The 7,523-nt window shown below is 41.8% G+C and overlaps 1 protein-coding gene across 1 annotated transcript in view; it reads left to right on the top strand.

Moving 5' to 3' along the window:
- Positions 1–7,523, top strand: part of LOC307178861 (uncharacterized protein) — a 389,700-nt gene that overhangs the window by 92,615 nt on the left and 289,562 nt on the right. The gene's annotated exons all lie outside the window — the stretch shown is intronic.

Genomic DNA, 7,523 nt, shown 5'->3' with positions numbered 1-7,523 from the left:
TGGCGACGCCGCGACAGGCGAAAGGGGCGGACTCAGAGCGAGAGAGACGACCGCCTTCAGAGGTTTTAATTTGCTGGGACACCCTCGAAACCCAGGTATGGAGAAGCGGGGCTTGGAGATCGCATAGCGCACTTACGAACCAAAAAACCGACTCACTCACCCGCGGGCGCCAGTCTGACCGCAGGATCCGCTTCCACGTCCCTAGGTAATTGCGCGTGCGCATGCGCACCACCGGGCCAGGGGGCGGAGCCGCCTAGGGGCGCATCTCGGACGCTCCGGAGGGTGGAGGCCGTGTCTCTGGTGGTGCCGCCCTGCGGACGCCGGGTCTGGCCCTCGGACCCGCTCCTGGGAGATTCTGGTCTGTTCCTCTTCTCTCCTGAGAGGCTCTGCTTCTCTACTTCGGATCCTTTGAACGTGTCTGGTGTCCTCTGGACCCAGGTTAGGTGCAGAGCAGGTACAACTTCTTATTTCAATTAAGCGACAGCCTGAGTTTTAGAGTAGGTGATGGAAACTGGAGTGTGACAGGAAATGCAAAATTGTGCCTGTGCGGAATGTGCAATTTTATACTTCCCTTCAGAGCATAACTTTTTCTTGTGTTCCCCATTCACTTGGAGGCATCAAATATCAGAATTTCCCTGTGGCCTAGTGGTTAGGATTCTGGACTTTCACTGCCCAGCGAGTTTCAGTCTCTGGTCGGGGAACTGAGATCCCGCAAGCCCGGCAGCACGGAAAAAAAAATCAGAGGAAAATTTTCAACCCCAAATGTGTCATTGTATGAGGGACTCCTTTGGAGACTGTGAGCAAGGAGTTGGCTGCACTCAGGTGCTTGAGAATCAAGCCTTATTAAATAATTCAACCATATTTTAATTATTTTTTACTCTTTGACCTTTGTCTGACTATAGGATGTGACAAATAAATCCATTTCTTGTCATTCTGATAGGAATTTCCATTTCCCGAATACTAGTATCTCCACTATACGTTTTGCTACTTATTAACTTTTGTTACGCACTTTGGCATATTTCTGAATTTTTAACTTCATTGATCTACCAGTCATGAATAAACAGGTCTCCTACGGATAGCCACTCTTTTTTGCTTCTCTTTTGTGGCTATTCTTACTTGTTCTTTATTCTGTAAGATTTTCTCGATAACATTGCTAGCTTCAGAAACTGAGTGTCTATATCGGGAACAGGTTAAGTTTATAAATTAGCTTAAGGAGAATTGACCTTGTTATAATACTGAATTTTTTACCCAGGAATGTGATGTGATTTTCCATTTGTTTATATCGCTTTCATATATTTCAGGAATGTTTTATAGTTTTCTTCACATAGGTTTAAAAAGTTTGTTAGATTTACTCCCAATTAGTTTATTTCATTTCTGGTTATGCTTTTCTAATTAAAGTTTCTTGCACTATAACTTGTAAAATGATTCTTTCTTGCACCTATGAAAGCTACTGTTTTTGTATATTTATATGATCTTCCTGACTTATCTTTTGTAGATTTTCTATCAATTCCTTTGTTTCCAGATGTATGATTGCATGATCTGCAAACATAGTTTTATATTTTTCTTTCCCATTCTCATGCCATTTTAAATCGCCCTGGCTAAACCTCCAACACATGAGAAATGAATTGAACAGGTGATCATATGCTTTTTTTAGTGTGGTTTTCTAACCTTAGTGGAATAACTCTAGTGCTTCCCAAAGAGCAAGATAATCACTTCATTTTGACATGTTAGAAAAAATGCATCAATTCCCAGTGTTGAGTTTAAGTTAACATACGTACAAGTTCAATTCTTCCAAATATATGTTTTTGTAACTATGAGTAAGATCCCCTGATTTCTCTTTATACCCACTACTACGATGTACTATATTAATGGATTTACAAACACTGAATCATGCTTGAATTCCAGACATAAAATTCAGTCATCTATTATTTTGCTATATTTTATTTTAAATATTGCCATCTGTACGCAGGTGTGAGATCTTTCCATAGTATTCTTTTTGGTACAAACTTTAGGACATTTGAGTATCAGCATTTTATTTGATTTATGTAAACTATTTGGAAATTGTACTTCCTCTTTAAGGCTTGAATTGAGTACATAACATTGGCTTATCTGTTCTCTAAAAGAATGGAAGAATCTACCTGCTAATCTGACCCTGGTGCTTTTATTTGTATGGGACTCATAAAACTCTCCCTTACCTCTATGGATATTCATTTGTTTAGACTCCTATTTCTACTGGAGTCAATACTGGTAGAATATATTTTCGTAGAAAATGTCCATTTCATCTAGGCTTCGCAGTTGTTTTGTATTGATTTGGAGAAATGGGGCAAATATTGTCTAATCTCAATTATTGACTCACTGTCTTTCTTTTGTGCTAATTAAAAATTCATTGTACTGAAAAATTTAAAAATTGAAAGTCCTTGATTGTGTGATTCCATTTCTTTGCCCATAAATGGTGGTATTTCAGGGGTCCTCAGAGATTTCAGAAAGCGTTACATTTGGGGTAAAGGAAATTCTCAGGGAGGCAGGGAATCCACTGAGACACATGTGCTGCTCTGTGGGTCTTCCATGGCTCAGACCTCAGTATTTCCTCCTCCGTCCACATGATACCCTGTCTGCCACCAGGAATAATGGAAAAGGAAGAATTTCTCCCCTTTTGGATATGCTCACTAGAAATTCCTAATAGATTCAAGAAATTTAAGTTTTTCAAAACTATTCCCAGCTCCTATGCTCAAGTGTGAACCGCCATTGCCACTCAAGTTGAAAAGACGATTGGGACTTCCCTGGTGGTCCAGTGGTTAAGACTCCGCACTCCCAATGCAGGGGACCTGGGTTCAATCCCTGGTCAGGGAACTAGATCCCACATGCCACAAGAAAAAGATCCTGCATGCCGCAACTAAGACGTGGTACAGCCAAATAAATATTTTTTTAAAAAAGGTGAAAAGATGATTGAAATTCTTTGAGGAGATGAGGTCATAGGAACACTACACCATATCCCAGGCTCTGGCATCCTCCCTCACACACATGCTTCGGCTGTTTTGATCATTATATTGAGCTCAGTTTGGGCAGCAGGAAGCAGTTTGTAAGTGTTTTCTATTTCAGACCGAGAGACAGATTCTGTATAGTTAGATGTATCAGGAATCTGGGTAGGTGGGCATGTCTGGAGCTGCAGTCCAAGGACAATACCATACATGAAGGAGGAATAATTCTTCAGGCACAGTTTGAGTGTGTGGAAAAGACTAGCGGTCTGAGACCCTAACCGACCCATGACTGCTGCTAAAGCAACTGAATAAAATCCTCATTGAAGGGGGTCTTGGAGATTGAATAACTAAAATCAGAAATGAAAGAGGGGACTGATTACAACTGATTCTACAGAAATAAAAAGAACTAGAAGAGAATACTACAAAGAGTTATAGGCCAAAACGTTGAATAACCTAGAAGAAATGCATGAATTCCTAGAAATACGCAACCTACCAAGACTGAGTCATGAAGAACACTAATTGAAAATCACTAATCAAAAATAAAGGGGCTTCCCTGGTGGCGCAGTGGTTGAGAGTCCGCCTGCCGATGCAGGGAACGCGGGTTCCTGCCCCAGTCCGGGAAGATCCCACATGCCGCGGAGCGGCTGGGCCCGTGAGCCATGGCCGCTGAGCCTGCGCGTCCGGAGCCTGTGCTCCACAACGGGAGAGGCCACAGCAGTGAGAGGCCCGCGTACCGCAAAAAAAATAAAAAATAAAAAAAATAAAGGGAACCCAGAGAGTTCCACTGCAGAGTTCTGCCAAATATTTTAAAACAAGACAAATCTTCCTCAAACCCTACCAAAAAAATTGAATAGGAGGGAACACTTCCAAACTCAATCTACAGTGCCAGAATTACTTTAATACCAAAGCGAGACAAAGACACTACAAGAAAACCAGAGTACAATATCTCTAATGAATACTTATACAAAAATTATCAATAAAGCAATATTAAACCTAATTTGACAGCACATTAAAAGGATTATTCAACATGACCAAGGAGGACATATTCTTCGCATGCAAGGATGGTTCAACATATGGAAATATTTCATTATAATTATATCAAAAGAATGAGGGCTTCCCTGGTGGTGCAGTGGTTGAGAGTCCGCCTGCCGATGCAGGGGACACGGGTTCGTGCCCCGGTCCGGGAAGATCCCTGATGCCGCGGAGCGGCTGGGCCCGTAAGCCATGGCCGCTGAGCCTGCACGTCCAGAGCCTGTGCTCCGCAACGGGAGAGGCCACAACAGTGAGAGGCCCGCATACCAAAAAAAAAAAAAAAAAAAAAGAATGAAAGGAAAAAAATACATGGCCATCTCAATTGATGCAGAAAAGGATTAGACTAGTTAAAAGCCTTTATGATAAAAACAATCATAGACTAAAAACAGAAAAAAAAAAAACTAGCTCAGAACAAAAAAGAACATATATAAAAAGCCTGAAACTGACATCACACTCGGTGAAAGCCTGAAAACTTTTCCTCTGAGATCAGGAACAAAACAAGACACCTGCTCTCATTATTTCTATAAAACACATAATAGGGGACTTCCCTGGTGGTGAAGTGGTTAAGAATCTGCCTACCAATGCAGGGGACACGGGTTCGAGCCCTTGTCTCGAAGATTCCACATGCCACGGAGCAACTAAGCCAGTGCACCACAACTACTGAGCCTGCACTCTAGAGCACGCGTGCCACAACTACTGAAGCCCGCGCACCTAGAGCCCATGCTCCGCAACAAGAGAAGCCACTACAATGAGAAGCCTGCGCACTGCAATTAAGAGTAGCCCCCGCTCGCCGCAACTAGAGAAAGCCCGCACGCAGCAATAAAGACCCAACTCAACCAAAAAAATAAATAAATAAAAAGAACACATAACAGGAAGTTCCAGCAAGACAAACAGGCAAGAAAATAAATAAAAGGTAATTAGGAAATTGGGTAATTAGGAAAAGGAGAAGCAGAAATATCTCTGCTTACAGCCAGCATAATCTAATAGTAGAAAATCCATTGGAATACGCAAAAAACACCCTGATACAACAAACGAATGAATTCAGAAAATTTTCAAGGTATAAAATCCGCATGCAGGGGCTTCCCTGGTGGCGCAGAGGTTGAGAGTCCGCCTGCCGATGCAGGGGACACGGATTCGTGCCCCGGTCCGGGAAGATCCCACATGCCACGGAGCGGCTGGGCCAGTGTGCCATGGCCGCTGAGCCTGCACGTCCGGAGCCTGTGCTCCGCGACGGGAGAGGCCACAACAGTGAGAGGCCCGCGTACCGCAAAAAAAAAAAAAAAAAAAAAAAAAAAAGGGCAAGAGATGCAAAATTAAATACAGATGTTGAATAGTTGAAGGATAGACATAATTAGCCTTGTTAGTGTAGCAACTTGATTAAAAGATTTGTTTTTAAAGCTGGACAACATGGATTCAATTCCTGATTCAGTCACTTGCTGGGATGGAACTGAATGGATCTAAATCTGTCTTTGCCCTAAAATCCTTCATTTGTGAAATGAAAGTAAACGTCAGTGCTTTTTTCAGACATGAAAATTCAGTAAGTTTTTGGGCATAAAGCCTTAATAACAGTGACTCTTACTTGGAACTGTGAGAGAAAAGATAATACAAATCAAAACTAAGATCACTTATCCAAGGAAAACATTTTATTTTTGGTCAGGATCAAATTCTAACTGGAGGATATCTAGTGTCAGTTGTCATGGTATGAGTAGCACAAATCTTATTTTCTCTGCAGAATTCACTGACTCTGAATGTGAATACCAATCACTGAGAATGGCTTCTAGATATCGGGCAACGGAGATTGTCTCCTTGTCAAAAACTATAGCTGGAATCTTGTGATCTTTGTTATTCACCCTTAAAATTTCATTCAGTTTGTAACAGGGAAGAGTCAATCCTGACTCCATGTTGGATCTGTTTCTTTTACTTTAATCTTTGCTTCCTGTTGCCTTTGTTCACTAAAAGGATACTGTCTATACACAACGGCCTACCTCAGGGAACCCTACCCATCTGCCTGAATGTTAAACCAAAGTGCCTTTGTTCAGGGAAGCACCCTGACCCTGTCCACCTGTGAATGGCTGCAAGAAAGAAGAAATTAACACATCCCCTGCCCAAGGCTGGCCATTCCAGGAGATATTCGCAAGACTTACGGCCTTTCTACTTTACTTCCCCACCTCCTCTGCCTCTCTTTTCTATAAAAGAAACTGGCATCCAAACCCCGATAAGATGGGTTTTTTTGAGACACTAGTCTGCCATCTCTCCGAAAGAGTTGCTGTTCCTTGACTCAACATCTTCCTCGTCTCCCGATTTACTGGCCTGTTGTGTGGCTAACAGAGCAAGCTTGGACTCGGTAACAAGTTCACTGTTTATTCAACTCCACAAACTTGATTTTCAAACACCTGACCATAGCCAACTCACAAAGTAAAAGATTTCACTTCACCATTTGGCCATTCCAGTTCTTCCATTTAACTGAACCCCTAAAAGAACACTCTTCTATCATGTTTATAGTGCCCCTACTTTGTACATGTCATTGCGTTGTGAGCATATTCATGTCACAAGAGTCCCCAAACAACCCACAGATTTATACATCCCTTGGTGTAAAAGGGGAATATGTCTGGAAGGAAAAAATAATGCAGAAGAAAAGGGGTATTTAAAACATATATGTATTACAGTAGAAAATAAACCATGTAGGGTATTCCCTGGCAGTCCAGTGGTTAGGACTCAGTGCTTGCACTGCCACCGCCTGGGTTCTTTCCCTCGTCGGGGAACTAAGATCCCACAAGCCATGCGGTGCTGCCAAAAAAACAAAACAAAAACAAACAAAAAAATCAAAAGAAAAGAAACCATGTAACCTATTGCTTAATACAATGATTATAAGCAAAATTTTAATAGCCTTTGGATAATTGCTCTTCTGGTAAATTGCTTAGATTATCTAAACAACAGTTCCACGCATTAACTTTTATTAAACGAGGGTAAAAATATCTTGGGCAATTTATTTAAATAGTATTTTACAAACTTTTTCAACAACCCTATTGAACAACGGAACGTATGTCTGCTGCAGGGGGAAAACTGTAATGAATTATTAGCATGAAGAAAAGTATGGTGAACTTTCCTGGTGGTCCAGTGGTTAAGAATCCGTCTTCCAATGCAGGGGATGTGAGTTCGATCCCTGGTTGGGTAACTAATATCCCACATGCCGTGGGGCAAATAAGCCTGCGGGCTCTGGAGCCTGCATGCAGCAACGAAGAACCCGCGCTCCGCAACTAAGACCAACGCAGCCAAATAAATACTTTTTTCTTAAAAAGGAAAAGAAAACTATGGTGTATCCTAACCAAGAAATCAGGAGTTTCAGGAGTAAACATTCAGTGTTTTATTAAAGCGTCTGACTCCAGTTTTTGATGCTTGATTACTGACACCTTCTAAGTCTCACAACCTCTTCCTATTCTGCTTCTCTGGGCAAGCTGATGAGGAAGCCTGATGGATCCCTCCTGCGATGCAAACTGGTAGTTCAAACCATAT

This window comes from Stenella coeruleoalba, assembly GCF_951394435.1.
Source record: "Stenella coeruleoalba genome assembly, chromosome: 20".
NCBI lineage: Eukaryota > Metazoa > Chordata > Mammalia > Artiodactyla > Delphinidae > Stenella > Stenella coeruleoalba.
The sequence above is the reverse complement of the archived record's forward strand: the minus strand, read 5'-3'. Positions and strand labels throughout refer to the sequence as shown.